General features: G+C 39.6%; 1 non-coding gene across 1 annotated transcript; it reads left to right on the top strand.

Annotated features, from left to right (window-relative positions):
- Positions 1-1,820: 1,820 nt before the first annotated feature.
- trnaw-cca (transfer RNA tryptophan (anticodon CCA)) lies at positions 1,821-1,892 on the top strand. Its single transcript has one exon. It is a non-coding gene; the product is annotated as a tRNA-Trp (tRNA).
- The last annotated feature ends 16,890 nt before the right edge of the window (positions 1,893-18,782 follow it).

The raw sequence follows: 18,782 nt of genomic DNA, 5'->3' as shown, positions 1-18,782 counted from the left end.
GAATTTTAATGTTTTATACAAATACGTTTTATTGAGAACATGAGCCCTGTTTATCGATATCACCAATACAGTTCTGGATTTTATTCTGCCTTCCTATGCACATATGAATTTTCTTTTCTTTTCTCCATGTGTGGTAGCTTATTAGCGCCAGGGAGAAAAAGTAATGTTGTTGGCTTTTAAATGAGGTAGCATTGCGTTTAAATGAGGAACATTTGCGCTTAAATCAGAAACCATTTGCGTTTATACAAAATCACAATGCGTTGTCCCAGACATTGGGACACCCTCTGTTTAAACACCTGTCGTTTTCGCCGTTTCTGTGAAAAGAAGGAATACGGCTTTCCAAGCTCATGTTGCTCTACGTGTCAAACTGCAGAAAATGCAGAAGAACTTTTCTTGCTTTCCTGAACATGACGTGAAATTAGTCAAAATCATTTGAATGTTAACAAAGCTTAATGCATTAACACAGGGGTGCCCAACCAATCGTTCGCGGAGTGCTTGCCAGTCGATCGTTTGTAAGAATGGCAAAAAACAAATGGGCTATTTGAGTATTTACTTTTTTTTTCCAACAGCCTAAACATTCATTCAGATCTGTGCATGTGATGTCATACATTTTACTGCCCTTGTGTGTTTAACCCTTGTCGAACGGGTTGTAAAAGTATCTTCCCTGAGTGCTGGCTCACTGAAAAAAAGGCTACAGGAGCTCCGTAAATAAGTTGTTGTGTGTGTGCTGCCCAAGAACTTTCTCTTGGTTATTGCCTCACGAACCCCACGTTCGCTACAGCGCATCGTGGAGCAAAACAGACTGGCTGTGATAAATTAGCCAACAGTTTGATACGTTTGCCTATTTGATAGTTGTAGTGTTTGAGCGAAAAGGATTAAGCAAAGAGACCGAAAACTTACCGTTATCACAAGAAAGTGGAGCATGACTATTTTTTGTACTTTCGCATTCAAATCTGCAATGCTAGCGCCTACGCGAAAAAGGAAAATATAGAACCACATTTATAAATTGCACACAAAACGTATGATGTAGACTTTCCTGCTAAAAGTCAGTGACAGAAAAGAAAAGTTTAAATAAATTAAATTACAAATTCAACTAGCAGCAGTCGGGTTTCACGAGGTCTAGTACGAGCTTACTGCCTCCTACGGGCTCTGTATTTGTTAGCGGTACAAGACCGGCCGTGGAGAAATGAAGTGAGGAGGGTGTGTACGTTAAAAGGCTCGTAGCGTCCCTGGAAGGGCTCAAACCACCACCCTTTTGGTTAACAACTGAGCCACAAAGACGCATGTACAGCTTAACACTTCTAGGTCTCAGTGAAAGTGATACACTCCGTAAAATTTCCAGAGATTCATTTATTTTAAAAGGAAAATCACCAACAGCGGCCGAGATCTACTGGAGTTTTTTCATTCTATACTGCGATTTCTGAAGGGTACCCTGTGAAAATACGAGTTTTGACGAGAAGGGATGGACATATAAGGTCAAAAGGCTTGGGGAATTGAACTTTAAGGTGAAGACTGCGGGTTCAGTAGCAGCAGAACCTGATCAGTATCAGTTGACTCCGATATACTTTGAAAATGAACTTGGGGATTTAGAGTCAGACGTGCTACCGTTGCACCATGGGGTACTTAATTTAAAAAAATAGAAAAAACAATCAGTGTTCCTGGATCTGTAATTGAGAACAACACCTGCACAAGAGCTGCGCAGGAAGAATAAAATGTGGTAAGAAGAGACTCTCTTCGGAAGAGCTGCGCACTTCACATGAGATTTTTTTTTGTGAAGCTGATTTGTCTCCTTTGGGGAATTCAAAGGCACGGACAGCCGTGACTTCGTGGCGCAACGGTAGCGCGTCTGACTCCAGATCAGAAGGCTGCGTGTTCAAATCACGTCGAGGTCAGCTGTTACTTTTTCAGGTTCTGCTGGTCCTGAACACGGAATTCACACCATACAGTTGAGTTCTATCTGTACACCACATAGATAATCTAAACAAAATAGAGCAGTACAGGACACGCAGTGTAGAGCTCACAGAGGCTTACAGTCTCCAGCATTGGAGTGAAGAGGGAAAAAAGAACTTGTTTTTTTTAAGAGAAAAGGCACAGTTCACATCTGCTTAACATCACGTCCAACTTTAGAGACAGCTACATCAGATAATGGAATCCCGGAAGTTTCAGATAACTTTTTTTAATACAGGTTCAAGCAAACCTGAAAGTTAATGAGTTTCCGGACACTTTTGTTTTATTAAAAAGTGCCTGAAGCCTGAAAATGTAATTTAATAAAAAAAAACCGTTATTGGACATTAGCAGGTGCTTTTTGTAACGATTTGCTATTTCATGCTGGAAAACAAAGGAAACAGACCCAACGTTTGCTTTCAGGTGCGGTTCATTACATAATATACATCTATTACTGAGGAGCTTGAATAAAATTTACACGAGCCAGGTAGAAGTCGAACCTACAATCTTATGATCCGAAATCAGACGCGTTGTTTATTAAACCGCTGGGATTTCACATACCCTGAATTTCCCCATAGTGTGCTCAGCGTCGCTACTAGTAATGCACCGCTCCGTCTAAAATTTCAAAGTGAGAAACATGTGTTTTCTGATTTTTTATGAGTTTTAAAATATAATCTCTTTAAATCAGACAAGGGGTTTATGTTTTGCACTGAAATTCCGATTGACTGAGAATTCAAAGAAAGACTGTTTTCTTTCACAACACCGTATAATTATCACATCCACCAGACTCTCCAACCTCTCCAGACCTTGCTGGTTGAGCAATTGCTCCGATAAATTAGGTCACGTATCATGTTAAATCATTTCTTCTCAACACAACATTTCCTGGTGCACGTTTTCTCTATGAAAAAAAAGACATTTTTCCCTTGCACGATTTCTCGTTTTTTTATCAAAGCTACAGAAATAAAAAAGAAGTGTCGCAAAAGAACTCTGTCGCCCTTGGGAGATATCAAACGCATTGGACATGAAAATGCCAGATAAAAGCCAGTTCTCTTCGTTTCTCAGTGTCGGGGCTGCTATGTAAAAGAGGCAAGTTGCTCTGAGCGCAGGTTCAGCGCTTACTGAACGCAGATGTCTCAGAGCGGTGTGTCCAAGCGGCTGTAAAAGGGGATAGTTGTCCTGTCACCGTAGCCTAGTTGGTTAAAGCGCTTCTCTATTAAACAAAAGAACCGGGATTCAAATCCCAGCCGTGTCTTTCTTCATATCTTGTAGTGCAGAACGTATCATTACGGGCAATCACAAAGGGCTTGATTTCGTTAAATGCATGTATTCATTTCCTTTCTGGAAAACTTGTTTTTGATTAAATTCACACAGCTTGCGAAAAATGAAATTCAATTCTTGGTTATCAGTGCAGAAGAAATATTACCGTCTGGCAAAACAAACGGTAAGAGAGTTTTGTTTAACCCAAAACTTGGCGCAATCGGTTAGCGCATTTGGCTTTTAACTGAAAGGTTGGTGGTTCGAGTCCACCCAGGGATGGGATTCTTCTGCAGTATAAACGTTGTCTTAAGTCAATTGCATTTCTCAGCGAAACCATAACCATTTTAATATATGCAGGAAATGCGAGTGTTTAACACGTGTCAGGGTCACCGGGAAATGTCCAATAATGCCCAACATTGCAACTCCCCAGAAAAAATTATCGTCGAATCTTCATTTATACTCCAGTTGAATCCTCTGCTGAAATATTTTAAAAATACAATGCAGGTTTGTTTGATAACTTGACAAGCATTGTTACAATAGCACTGTGCAGTTGGATTTTGATATTTTGACATATTTACCTTAATTTTAAACATACATACTATACAGTCTATTGTAATTTTAAAATAAGTTAGCCGAGGATGTAAAGGGGTGAAAGGGAAAGGTCAGAGGGTATAGTAAAAACAAGGATTAGGTTAGGATTGGTGGAGGTGGTAGGGGTGTTGATGGTTTTTCTCTGTAGAGGATGATTGAGTTTTTTATCCTTCTCTGAAGTGAGAAATTGGAAGAGTTGGGAGTTGAGGGATCTGATGAGGTTAGTTATAAAAGGAAGTTGATGTGGAGCTGTTAGCCGTAAAACTTCCTAAAGTCTTTAAACTGCAGTAAGCAAAGATAAAGGAAATTATCTTTGCTTACAGCCCTGTCTTTCTCACACCTGAAGAAGGCTCCACGGCCAACACATTATGTTTCCTTTCTTCTGTTTTCAGCATGGAATAATCCTTTACTTTTTCCTATGCAGCCTACGCATGCTGACACAGCTACCCACCTGATATATAACATTCCTATAATCACAACTATGAACGTCCACTGTGGGTATTTTTTCCATTATTATTTATTTTGGCATTGAAGCATATTTTATGTAATACTGAAGTGTCATAATCACTGAAAAACATATTTTTTCATTTAGAAAGAATTAAAAAAATATAAATCACTATGAATTACATTTAACCTGTTCTGATCTAGGTTTTCTATATACTTTAACATGCCATGTTCAGAATGTCACAACGCAGAAATGCAACAGTGAAGTTTTGTAAATTACAAATGTTCGTGATGAGTGATTTTGTCTCTCTTACCTTAGTGTCAGAATACTAAGATGTTTTGGTAACGAGGAAGGAGGGAAAAAGTAATTCAGCAGAAGGGGTGCTATTTTGTTGACTATAAATCCTCACATGCCATGTTCAGAGGGTCATATTAAAAAAATGGTACAGTAAATTTTCTTATGCTTCATGATTTTCATAATTTGTTACATTCTGTCTCACACCTTTGTGTCAGAATTCTGAGATGTTTTTTTCTAAACAGGGGCCATCGCAATACAACAAAAAGAGCAATTAGCTTTTCCCTATAAATTCTCTCATGCCACATTCAGAGGGTCATATTTTAAAAATGGTACAGCAACATTTCCTGAAGTTCAGGATTTTGAGAGTCTGTTACATTGTGTCTCACACCTCAGTGGCAGAATTGTGAGACGATTTTATAATCAGGAGGGAGGGTCATAGCAATAAGCAGAAAGTGCCATCACTCTTTGCTCATCCTCCGTTAACCATATATTCTCATATGTCATGTTCTAAATGTCCCATTGTAACTGCTATAATAACATTTCTTGCAAAATGCAAGATTTTGAGACTTTGAGAATTCACGTTTTGCCTTTGTCTTATTTACTTGTTGTCTAACATGCCAGTTTGTGTTATTGTGAGTTTTGAAAATTGGTTTTCGATTTTCTGAAATGTGTTTCATACAAAAATGCAATTTGGATAATCATTACTTACATATTCCCCTTTACTGAGGATATGTGCAGTAATCAACTCGGATTAGTATTTTTAAAAATGACTATAGAGAGCCATCTACAGGCGAAAGGCGGCATAACATCACAGCAGCACTTAAGGTGGAACGAAAAACGCGAATAAGAAGCTGGCGAATAAGCAGCCAACTTCAGCCTCGTTAATGCAGCAGGATTGGGTGAGGTAGAAAAATATTTCTTCCTCTGAATCCTAACATTTTTGTAGGTGTTCTAGGACTTCTCGCCTCAGATAAAGCTGCCAATACATCACTTATTTCTACTCCATCAATATCAGCAGTGTTATCAGTACTGAGCCCTAAGTGTAGGTCCTGTCATCATATAAAAACTTGAACGTATCGACTGCATTCACCTGAAAAAATCTGATAAAATTGAAAAATACATCGGAAACAAATTTGCACTGTTTTTTTTTTCAGATCCAGAAGAGAATCATCATGAGACTCAAAACAGACCTGTTTTTAATTCTTTCCAGGAGGAAAGATTATTCAGATGCAAACATGGGTCCAAAATCAATGTACTCACCTATCGCTGTTGCTTCTTCAAATCCTTCAACTGAACGTCGATATTGAGGGATGATTTCATACAAATTTTGGTTTTCTTTTAAAGCAAATTTTATTAAAATATGAGCCTCTATTATAGTTGTCTTGGATGTTTCGCAAGGTATAATAGACCCCCTTGTGCCCTCTGCTAAAATATTATAAAATACAACAATCTTTATATATATATAGAACAGCATTTATGGTTACATGTATATTAAAATTAAGATAAATATACAAAAGTATTGAAATACAAATGTACAGTCCTAACATAATCATGCTGTCCAACTGTCTTTTTTGCTTTTCAAGTTCTCCAACAAATCTGTGTTGTAATTTTAAATATTTTAACTAAGGGTGCAACGAGAGTATAAATGAATTCTCCCGCCAACCATTTGAAGGTCAAAGTCCGTGACTGAATACGATTCCCTTGAATGTTGGCCATGACTGGTCATTCCCAGTGATAATGACTAATGTACTCACTTGTTTACTTGTTGTAGTTCATCACACAAAAAAACTGCATTTCATGCAAATATCAAGTGGGTTAAGGTTTTACTAAGAAATCCAATTAAGTAGAATAATGAGAAATGGGCTCGAACCACTAACCTTTCAATTAACAGCTCCCAGAGACTCACGTGCATCCCTTTTCTCCATTTGCAAGCTTTTTGTAAAAAAAAAGACTTTATTCTTGCCAGCCTGTGATATTTGTTTTGCACTGATAAGCAAGATCTGTGTTTCATCTTTCGCAAGCTGTATGAATTTCATGAAAAGCAAGTTGTTCTAAAAAGAAAATGAAAACTTGCATTTAACAAAATCAAGCCGCACATGATCATCCATAGTGATACATTCTATAAGACAAGACAGGAAGAAAGGCACCACTGGGATTTGAACTCAAGATCTCCTGTTTAATAGGAAAACGCATTAACCAAATCAGCCAAAGTGCTGTCAGAGTATTAACATCATGTCTCATGTCAGTGATTGCAGCTGACTATCGCTGGAGGACAGTTAACTGTGAACAAGTCAGCCTGCATAATGAGGGGAAGAGACCGGCCTCTGTGATGCACTATAGAGTTACACTAACCTTCTGCCCTACTGTTCTCTGCTGCATTCTACCCTAGCAGATAAATATTGGTTTCCATGCATGTAAGGTTTCTTTTTTTTGTCAAATATTTTCAAGCATATTTTTGCTGTTGAAAATAAGTTGTTTGTGGTTTTGAGTGTTGTGTTCCTCTTCCCTTAGTGTCACCCAAAGTGATACATTGTGCTTCGGCAATTCTTCAGGCTATAGTGTTTAGAGGAGTTCAGTTGAATTAGTTTGCATAGATAAAGTATTTATTTTCCTTTTAATCCTTTAAAGCATATTACATTGTCAATACATTGTATCTTTCTTCCTACTTATTGTCATCATTTTTTTCTGGCTTGATCTCGTAATCAGATATTTCAGAATCTTCCTTAAAAACTAGTAAAAGAAGTGGGACACATTCATGCACACTAAAAAATACGAAAGGGTAGCAGGACACAGTAACCACCAAACATCTTGTAGATTATGAATGTGCCTAAAATATTTCAGTACTTTAGAGGGTTCTGCCATTTTAGATGTTGTACTGTGCCTGTCTGATTTATCAAACGTGTCATTTAAATCTCACGTCATTTCTATATCAGTCTGAAGGCCTTGCAGTAAAGATTGCAATTCATCCCAAAATGCCAAGTTTCCCACTGATGATACGTACAAAGAAATTAATGTACATTTTCCCCTAAAATCAACCAATTTAAAATCAAATGCATCCCTCCTCATCTGCAGTTGGAGAGAAAAATGTCAGAATAAATACAGGTTTTAGAAGTCAGGAGCATTGATAGTCATATTTTAAATTTTCTATAAAATGCAAAAATAATTAAAACATATTAAAACAAGGTAAAAAGAAATGATACACAGTTATAAAGATCAGGAATTATCAATTTGAAGTTACAATCCACTTACAATATGCCAAAAATGGCAAGGATATGTAAAACAGGTGTATACATTTTTTTAAAAATAAAACAAGTTAAAAATAAATACTAAATACTTTTAAAATTCAGGAATGTGATTGGTCAGATGCTTATGATGAGTGTTGTTGGTGTTTCGTGTGATTTAGCGAAATGAAAAAATATTCAATTTTAAAACGGCAAGAGCTCGTATGAAAAAAATAGTTCGTAAGTATCTTTGTTGTAACAGCTGCGCCAGAACTAGTGTATTCATATACATCAGTACCTGAACTATCAGTAAAGTACCTGAACTTGACTGGTTTATATTCAGTTATGTGCATTGGGAACAAAAGGGAGACTTACATGGATTTTATTAGGTTTTAGGAATCAGAAAATGTATTTTTACACGTTTATGCCTACGAGCAGAAATAACTTCCTGCTTTCAGCGCTTTAATTGTTTCCGCTTGTAATCTCGAACAGAGAAACCCAGTACTGACTCACAGAAACGCCCCGCAGTTTCTGTGTTCCTGGGATTTAAGAGGGATGTATTAAGACAGTAAAGGGGAGTTTTTTTTTTCCCCGCTGTAGAAGGCGGTGTGACGAGTCTGGAGGGAGGAGACGCGCATTCCGCACGGGGAGCGCAGAGCAATGAGTTTCACCTGCAGCTCGCCGAGTCCTGTCCTATATAACCGCTGAGCCCGTACACACACAGCGTCTCCAGCCAGTGTTGGGGATGCACTATATCAATAGTTTTTTTTATGCAGAAGCTGGGGTTCTTTAATAATAATAATAATAATAATAATAATAATAATAATAATAATAATAATAATAATAATAAGTGGATTATTGGAGTTAGTGGTTACTATGCTAAACTGGCGCGAATGGCGCTTCTATTTCTTCTGTCTGCTCAAACACTGCTGGGCAAAGTTTAAATTAAAACCCTTTTTCTGAAACATTGAGTGTGAGGGGTAACAGGTGGAGTTTAAAGCCAAATAAAGGGCTGTATTAGATGAAAGTAGTAGATTGCGTGAGGGACGAGTAACGAGCTCGATCAGACCCAAACTCCATACGTGCGGTAAAGAGAAGAGTACAGATGCAGCCATTCAAAATGGGTGGGGTATTCCGCAGCATACCCCGGTGGGCGTGTCGCGGTGTCACGCAGTATCACGTGGTTAATCGCGTCATTTGATGCCATGCCGGAAACTATCCGCGTCACCTTGTAAAAATCATCAGTCATTAAAATGTTGGTATATTTTATGAAAGCAAGATTGCTCAGTTGGACAAAAGTACACAACCTACCTTTATCAGAAATATGTATGCATCAAAGCCTTTACCGAAGATATTACTAATAGTATTAATAATGAATGATTTTGGACAAGCTGTATACTCAAAGTATAATTTCTTTAGCACATTTGTACAAGCACTTGGAATCTGTCCAAGCCATACTTTGTCAGGCATTTAGTTTTACTTCAACGGGCATAAAAACTCCCTTACTTTTAACAGGGCGTTTCATAATTTCTAATTACGAAAATGATTTAAAATGCGACACCTATCATTCAACTAGAGCTCAAAATATCACAATGATCCTCAAGAGCACAGCAAAGACTGTATTAAAAGATACTTGTATGTATCAACGCTTTCTTTTCCGTATACCAGATTTTATGGAATCACTTCAGAAGGGTGTCAGCCAGTCAGATTCCAGGAATCGGGAAAAATACACACTGGTATTCCATTTCTCCCTAATGATTTTAAGCATCCAAGTATTTAACTAGCATGTGAAAAAGTGGTAGTTTTAAGCTTTTCTGCTAATATAATATGGAATCGCGTATCTAAAAAATTGAATAATGATATGATTATATTCGTGTACTGCGACAGGGCTGTGTAGGGCTGTTTCGCCTCTCTCTTCATGTGACTTCCCTTGTAGCCTACTGGTCTACGTGCCCGATTACCAACTCACGGGTTGTGTGTTCAAATCCAGCTGGTGCTGGACTTTTCTCTTAAACATTTCTTCGAAAAAATAGAATAGCGATAGTATGGACAGTCAATTGACTTTTTTATTTCAAAATATCACAACATGATCGATTCTAAGTCATTTTTGATAACAATGAATAGTCACCTTCTTGCCTTCTGACAACGGTCCCTGCTTCTGCTTCCTGGTTCTATTGTGTGTGTGTGTAATAGAGTAAATTTTTATAGAGAAATGGAGGCTGGACAGTATGTGTTACAATATAAACATTTATATTGATTTAAATCGCAAACGTGTGTTTAATTATGTGTTTTTTTTATCATAATCAGGCTAATGCAACATAAATTGATATAGTATCTTTGTCTTCTAAGTATCTTAATAAACTTTCAGCATAACTTTCTACCCGTTTAGATTTATATCTCTTGGGATTTTGGGATCAAACGTGGAAGGATTAGATTGTAATCATTTTTATTTTTCAAGTACGTTTTAGAAAAGTGTTATCTATACCTGCCCAGACTGAACGCCTTCCTATACCCCACCTTTCATTCCTGTAATGCTCTTCCCCACGCACCCCAGCCGGGCGCTCTTCGGCCTCTGCCTGGGGCGAATGTATATTTTGATATTTACACCCGGCGCGGCACCGAGGGAGCGTCTGCATTTAAAACTTAGTTTTTAAAATTAGTCAAGCAATATGAAGCATCTCCTTTTACTTTTAAGTCCCTTAAATACATTGAGCACAGCTTTCTCACCACTTAAGATTGCTTTTTGATACCATCCTTACACGAAGCAGAAACTTTCCGATGACATACAGTACAAGTGGAAAGATTACAGATTTTAATCGTCTTTAATTTTGTTACGTTATATGTTTCATCTAAACAAACACCACAAAACTATTCTCGATTGTATGTCTGAATGTTATGTTACACCTACAGTAGTTCACTGCTTTAAATACATCGAATTAAGAAAGTTATGTGTAGCACTTTAGATCTTTTTTTCTGAACCAGGGAAAATCTGATCATGTTTCTCTATAACAATAATAAAAAACTTTATTTTACATATCACCTTTAAAAGTGGCATCTCAAAGCAATACAGTAGATCGAAAAACAGTTAAAAGGGACCAAAGTAAATACCAGGCAAACGCGTTTTTAATAAAATGCTTTTATTCATTCAGCAGAGAGAGACACACACACCAGTTTCCATTGACAAAATTGTTTTTTTTCAATTCCTCTTGTCTAACAGGAATGTTTTGTTTGTGGTTAGACTAGAGGAAAAGAGCGCCTCCTTCTACAAAGCATTTCGTTGATCCGATCACAAATTCTTTTCCAGTCGCACGCAGTAAGGGTTGTAAAGCGCTGATTCTTATGGAATGTGTTCCACCGGGGATTCAAAAAAATATTTTTTTTAATCGCGTATCTAAGGAAAATTGCAGTATAACTTTGTTCATGCACATCATTATACAGTATCTCATTTTGTATTTCGATAAAAAAAAATCGTTTGCCCAGCCACTATTGTTGTTATTGTTTTTATCCTGTAAAGCGCTTTGAGGAGCACAGCTTTCTCACCTTCTCACCAAACCATCCTAACACAAAGCAGAAACTGATTGTATTTTCCGATGACATACAAGTGCAAAGATTACAGATTTTAATCGTCTTTTTTCTGAACCAGGGAAAACCTGTTCATGTTTCTCTATAACAATAATAAACTTTATTTAACATTTCACCTTTAAAAGTGGCATCTCAAGGCAATAAAGTAGATGGAAAAACAGTTAAAAGGGACCAAAGTAAATACCAGACAAACGCAAATGCGTTTTTAATAAAATGCATTTATTCATTCAGCAGAGAGTGAGAGGGACATCCAGCAGAGAGAGACACACACACACCGGTTTTCATTGACAAAAAGTAATTGTTTTTTTTACATTTTTTTTACATGTTTTGTTTGTGGACAGACTGTCCACAAATGTGAGACTCTTTCTCAGACTTACATTCCCGAATGTCCTCCGCCCTGGTCAACAATCCTAGGAAGAACACGAAACAGCCTGTTAATAAAATTGTTACAATTTTGTTCGGTCAGTTCTTCCTCACAGAATTTATAGATCACATCGATCAGTTCCTGCTTTGTGACGGGCTTAGCAGTTTTCCGAACGTAGTCTTTCAACGAATGCCAAACCATCTCTATCGGATTTAGATCTGGTGATTCGGCTGGAGTTTTCACCCAGTTCACTCCTGCTGCTATAAGCCTCGCCCTTGCTGCTGTGTGTTTCGGATCGTTGTCTTGAAAGAGACGGTGCCTTGATCCAAACTGCTCCCTGATATATGGGGCGGCATGGTGTGTGACCACGACTTCCTCGAAGAATACACGGTCCATAATTCCTTCGAAAATAAGAAGTGGTCCCGGGCCTCTTCTAGATATACCCCCCCAGACGTGAACCTTCAGTGGATGTTTGGGCTTTGGCTTGTCCACATGTCTCCCCTTTTTGCAAAATGCCATTGTTGAAAACTGTTCCAGAGCCACTGTTTCGTCGGTAAAAAGTACATCCTGAAATGCCTCCCCCTGTTCAATCCATTGGAGCGCTTGCTTGAGTCTTTCCTCTTTGTTTTTTAGTCTTATCATGGGGCACGTGTTGGTTTTTCTGTATCTCCATCCAAGCCTCCTGCGTACTCTCCTTATCGATGTCGGGCTAATGGTTGCACCAAGGTCAGCCCAGAGCCGTCTTTGGACTTGCATCGCCGGTAGCTCATCATTTTCATCAGTCAGTTTGTCGATAACTCGCACAATAGGACTTGAAAAAAAAGAGATCAACAGTTAGTTTTAAAAATAATGTGCGTAGTTGTATTTACATGCAAGAAAGGTATTTTTAGAAATTTATTTACCTTTGAATCGTCCTCGGTTTAGATTCTCTTTGCCTCCTCTCCCCTTTATAATGCCGTCTCACTGTGCTTTCAGAAACGAAGATGTCCATCGAAGCCAACTGCTGTACAATGTCCCGTGTTGACTTCCCGTTTCTTTTCATCTTCATTATTTGGTGTGAGAGAGTCTTCGTGATTTTGGTCATTGTCCGTCTCCTTACCAAAGCGATACAGTGGTGCAGCTTGAATTCTGTACCTATATACTGTATGATATGGTACAGATAAAACTTACACCATACCGATGAGCTAATGCCAGGGAAAGACACTCCTATTTTATTTAAAACACAATATGCCAGGAAATGTGTCTGATGCATTAGCAAGTTAAAACAATTGGGTTGAAAACCTGGGCGTAACACCATTTCCTTTTTCTGATCACTCGCTTTCTGGATACACGTCTCACCTGTCCTGTTCTTTGTTTTCCTGGTTTGCTGATTAAGCCTGCTGCGGTCCACTCCTACCCTCACACCTAAAGAATACTATTTTAAATTTCTTGGCGCAGTTCATTAACCATTGTATGTGCTGTCCGTGCCCAAAATGCAATTTTAAAAAAAGTCAACAACTGCGCTCAAAATGCAATTTAGAGCTCTCTGGCAAGAGGAGACACCCAAATCAATGTAACATGCCACAGTTTGTGCATGAACAGGGTTATACTGCCTATTCCCTTTGATACCCGATTAAAAAAATTAAATAAAAAATGTTTTGAATCCCCGGCGGAACCAGGCATCCATATGAATCAAGTAACAGGTTTATTCCATGCTGAAAAAAGAAGAAAGAAAACACATTCCATAAGAATTGACTGAGCTCCTATTCTTTTTATGCTCAGCTACTAAGATTTCCCTTCAGTGGTAAAATTCAATATCTACAACGGGCACAGTAAAGACGTTTACTGTACTGTAAGTCTTTCTACGACAGACCAACGGACTACGAGTGCCCCTGTCGGTCAACCAATCACATACCGCAGTACCCCGCATCATCATGCGTCACGATGCGCGACGCCGTAGCCAATTACTTCCGGTACGTGTCTGTACCGTGCACTTTGAATGGCTGCATCTGTACCTCCTTGTGATGCATCAAGAATACACAAAACTACGGAAGCCCGTTTCCGCCAGGAAGTGGAAAAAAAACGCGCTATGGTATCTCATATTTGCGATTTCGAAATTAACCCCATTTAATTCTGTCCTTTTGTTATTGTAATGGATTCAGGTTCTAGGGCTTGTGCACTTGCCGCTCCCGCCCTAGTTTGTGCCTCACTGTAAAGGCTCGAACCCAGGTCTTGCCAACTAAGTTACGGCAGGGTGGGGAGTCTGGTGAGGGCCACAACTTCCTGGGGTGTGAGCGCCAGCCGCGGCTGTGTGTCAGACTGGTTGTCCGGCCAGCTGGCTTATATTCTACACAAGCCAGCACGTGTGAGCTTTAAGAGAAGCAGGACGCTGGTACCTGAAATGGACTGGCAGTGGCAGGCCGACTTGGTGAACATGAGAGACTACAGTGAGTTCAATGATGGTTTCTGTTACATCTCCTCACATATAGACATGTTGTCTAAATATGCCTGGGCTGTGCCACTGAAAAGTCTGGAGGTGTCGTGACAAGTGATTTCCGAAATATATTTCAAGAGGATCGTACTCCTAAAATGCTACAAACTGATGACAGAAAATAATTTCTTAACGGGACCTTCCAAAATTTTCTCAAATGTGAGAATATTGAACAATTCATTATGGCCAGTGATGTGAAGGTTAGTGTAATAGAGAGGTTTAACAGAACTTTTTCCACAGCACGTTTCATTTCATGTATGAGCTGATCGATGTTGCAGTAGTACCCTCTAGGTAAGGTACATGTTCATCAGCGATTAGACTATATGGACAGAAAATCTTCATCTTGATCAAACATGTTTAGCGTATGCGGATAGTGCAGCTCGACCAGACCCACTTCCCAGCTCCTGTCCAGGTCAATCGCCTTTGCCAGATGCTCTGTGAAGCACCCGCTGGTGTTCTTTGGAAACATCTTTGAGGATGAATTACTGGCCAGCGTAACCTAGAAGACATCGGGGTTCATTTTTCAGCACCTATATATTTCTCTGACCTCGGAAGCCTTTACCCAACTATTGAATTTATCGCTCTATTTGCGCCACTTTACCAAAATCTGTTTGTTTTTTTCACGCCCCCTGGCTGCTTTAATCTTTTGGATGCGATAGACGCTCTCAGAATTGGGGTTTATCTTCTGTAGCTGTTCTGCGTAGAAAGAGCCCTTAATGTCATCACCTGCGTAGTCCTGCAGTTTGTAATAGAGTCTCAGAGCCGGGGTCCGCTCTTTGACAATGAAAATTTCATCTGTGAAGGTCTGTTCATACTCCTTCTCAAACATTCCCTTTAATTTTGGACACCCGCACATGATCACCTACATTAAATGAAAACTTTGACGGTTTTCGCTTAAAGTGTTCGCCATAGACGGTTCTCCACATCTCAAGGGAGTTATCAGTCGTAACAGAAGCCGTGGGTCGTTTAATAGTCATGTGGTAACTATGATTATAAAAGTAAATAAGATCAGACAGATCGATATATCGAAAGGTGTTTTTGTGTGTCAGGTACCTCCACATTTTTGTTTTAATAGTTTGGTTAAACCTCTCTATCACACTACTGCTCTGTGGGGGAAGGAGGGACATCCACCCTATAACAACACCATTGGTTGAAAAGGGGGTGGGACATGGGGTTTTAAAGTTTTGACAGACGCTGCACACCACAGTGGGGCAGACTTGAGTTTTAGTAGCTCTCAGTTACCAGCATTGGCTAGCAAGGTGCCCGGTACGTTGATTTCGGCCATTGCCCCTGTGAACACATCCCAATCTTTTAGCTTCTTACTGGCCTCAACTGATTGCTGTTGTGTGAGAGCCCTGACAAGATCAATCATGTGAGAGCCCTCAACGGGTGCCCCTTTGTACACAAATTTTATTTAATTCCCGGCTATTAACGGTTTATTGTGTGCCACAGTCTTTAACAATATCTCGGCATTTCTCTGGAACCACTGAGACGCACTGTCTAAAATATACCCAAAGTCAGCGTCGGTCGATGACGGCTGTTGTGGTAATGCGTGTGATAGATCGGCGGGTGCATTTTCGGGTCGTACAACAGTTAAAGTCCCCTCTTCAGAAACTTCCTGGCATACTAATGTCAAATACCGTTGTAACAGCTGATTATATAATTTCACGTTTTCATATTCAGGCAGATGCGAGTTCTGAAAAATGTCTCTCATTTCGTCATCCAACCTGTGGGTTGTTATTTTTCTCACATCGGTTTCTTTGCCGGACCAGTCTAGGAGTCGAGCTGTTTTTGAGGTACGAGGTACATTTTTTTTCAGTGTGGTCCATTATCGGTGTTGTAGAAGCTCCGTAATCAATGGTACTACAATACTCAACAGTGTCCCGATAAAACTGCCGGACTGGTTCACCAAGAGTCTCTTTCTTTTAAGAGAAAGACCCCTTTGACTCAAAGTCTTTAAAAGCTTATGCTTTCTCTTCAGGGTCCCAAACTGCTTAGCAGGCTTAGCTATTGCCTGTACAAGATCATCTGAAGCCCCACAGAGAATAGCTTTCCGGTGACTGGGGCTGGCTTTTACCAGAAAATGCAAGTGTCAGGTTTCTCCGAACGCGTGAAGACATGACGACGGCCCGAACGTGTTTTTTTGATTGAGTCTGTGGTTGCGAGATCACCGACTTTTAGATTCTTTAAATACATAAGCCACGGGTACATCTGGGGGGAAAAGACCTGTTCACAAGCGATAGTCATCTGGGGTGTCGGCATTTAAATCCACCAACAAGTAACCGAAAGGTTTTTTAGTAGTGTCATCAAACGCTTCCAAAAAAATCTGGCTTTACCGGGATACATATGCCGTGACAGGGTTGTAATCTGTAGTTTATCTCTAGGGTTTTTAAACAGCACCATGTACTTTGTATTTAACGCTATGGTTCTACTTTTCCGGCCTTGGCAAAACACATTTTGGACTATATACATGATGCTGAGGTTTCAGTGGTGTACGTATTTTGTAAAAGCTTTTTCTATCTCATTATTTTCACATGCAGACTCCATCAAATCATCAACTATAATCAAATTTACTCTATCCGGTGGCAGTAGCTGGTCATCGGAAAACGACGTCGGTAGCCCTTCTATAAACTGAATGTATGGAAATTTCACAAGCAACTTAGCGGATAGAGGTTGCCAGCAGCTGTAACACCAGACTATGTTTTCGGGTTTACGAGTCATAACGGTATCACTGTTCTCCAAGAGCTGTTTTATAAAATAACTTTGACCGCAATTCGAGGGTCAGGAAAAAATGCATGAAAAGGTGTTTTAACCTGACATCCATCGTGTTAATATCCGTAGGGCAACGATGTCAAATTTTCTTGCAGCACCCGCTTGTCGTACACCACCTTCTGGGTTTTCTTTAAGGTCCGGGTCTCACTGCGCCAATCCTTTTTAACACGCACGATCATCGGCTGTTGAATAGAAATGTGTTTAAATTCCCGGCACTCTGCATAAGGATTAATGCCATAGTCAAAAACCAAGTCCCGCAGACTCTCAAAGTTAACTTTTTCACAATTGTTCACATTGAGCGTAATGCCTTTCACCTTTAAACAGGCTTTCCCACCAGACAGCTTGTACCCGTACGACTTGGGTCCTGTTGATACAAACTCGGTGATGTGTTGTCCAGCATCGATTTCGCTGGTCAGCTCACCCAAATAGTCACCCAGCCCCGGATTCCACTCACCCTCCCGGCTCACAAAGATAACGGAATCTGTGTCGTGGTACAGACAGTGGCCTTGCAAAGCGTTTAGCAGATTGTATAACTCCCAGCGGGCATAGGCGGTTGTAAAGCTAGCGATGAAAATGTTAGTGTTTGAATGGCCTGTATAGTGGTGTTTAGTGTTTAGTGTGTTTCCACATAACACAGGCTGTGTTTTCATTGATAAACTTGCAGGCTGACACCTCATGATATGGCGTAAATAAGTACCTGAACAATTCATCGGGGTTTCTCACAATGGTGGTCTGTGGTAAATTGTCTCTTTGTCCATAATTCCCCCACAAACTGTTCAAGGCAATTTTTGAAAGCTGTCTTTTGGCCGGATTCTTTTTAATGTTGCCGGGGTCCAGCCGGACACCCTCTTTTTCATAATATTCGCTGATATATCTTTGTTGTTTCGCGACATCTGTACACCCCTCTGGAAACCCCGAAGCTTCCTGTTTCCCTTTCAGATGCAGTTTGATGTAGTCGGTAAAAAGATTGTGTGAGGACTTTTCGAAATGTCAAATTTCATAAATTTTACCCACTCTATACCCCAGATCTAAGGCCATAATTCAGGGGCGCACCAGACACCAGTCAAGGCGCGATCTTCATCACCGTGCTCACAGGGAGTGGTCTGTTTTGTTTCACCACATGTACGACAGTGTTGACAGTTTTTTTGTCAATTTTGGTTGGAAGAACTGGAAAGTACAAACATCTGGGTGGGTGAACTTTCACCTTTGCTAAACCGAAATATTGTTTTAAATCTCCAAAGTTTTTATAAATTATTCGGGGGTGCCCCAGTGGGTATTTTTTAGTTTTGTTCACAAATGGATACAGACTGGTGAAATCATAGTAATGGATTTTTTCACCGGGCTGCGCTGTGTAATGCAAACAAATCTCATTTGTTCTCCCCCCAAAAAGCGACTCGCTGTTAGAAATTTACCCAAGTCTCCATTTTCAACAAGCATGTCTCTGAACTCGTGCTCCCACAAAACACGCACGTTAAAACCTCTCATTTTGAGAAAATTAATTTTCACCATCGTCTTTCTGTACAACCAACCAAAAGTAGTGTTTGTCAGCGGATTAAAATCGTTTAAAATCGTTTTTACAATAACAAACGCTACAACCGTGAAAAAAGCAACCGTTGAACTCAAAGGCTGTCGGCACTCTGTCAATTACAGCATAACCATCCAGAAAATATGGGCCAACCTTGAACTCACTGGCCGTGGTTAACGCGTGTTGGATTTTAACGGGCTCTGTGTGTTCGATGTACATAAGCCATTGAATGCTGGGTGTAGAAAATCGTTTTTGCTGGCGGTGGTAATTTTCATGGGGTAGCAACGCAATCGTCTCTTCCTGTAAAAACATAA

The sequence above is a fragment of the Lepisosteus oculatus genome, chromosome 14 (assembly GCF_040954835.1).
Source record: "Lepisosteus oculatus isolate fLepOcu1 chromosome 14, fLepOcu1.hap2, whole genome shotgun sequence".
Classification (NCBI taxonomy): Eukaryota; Metazoa; Chordata; class Actinopteri; order Semionotiformes; family Lepisosteidae; genus Lepisosteus; species Lepisosteus oculatus.
Note: the sequence above shows the minus strand (reverse complement) of the source record. Positions and strands in the feature narration are given on the sequence as shown.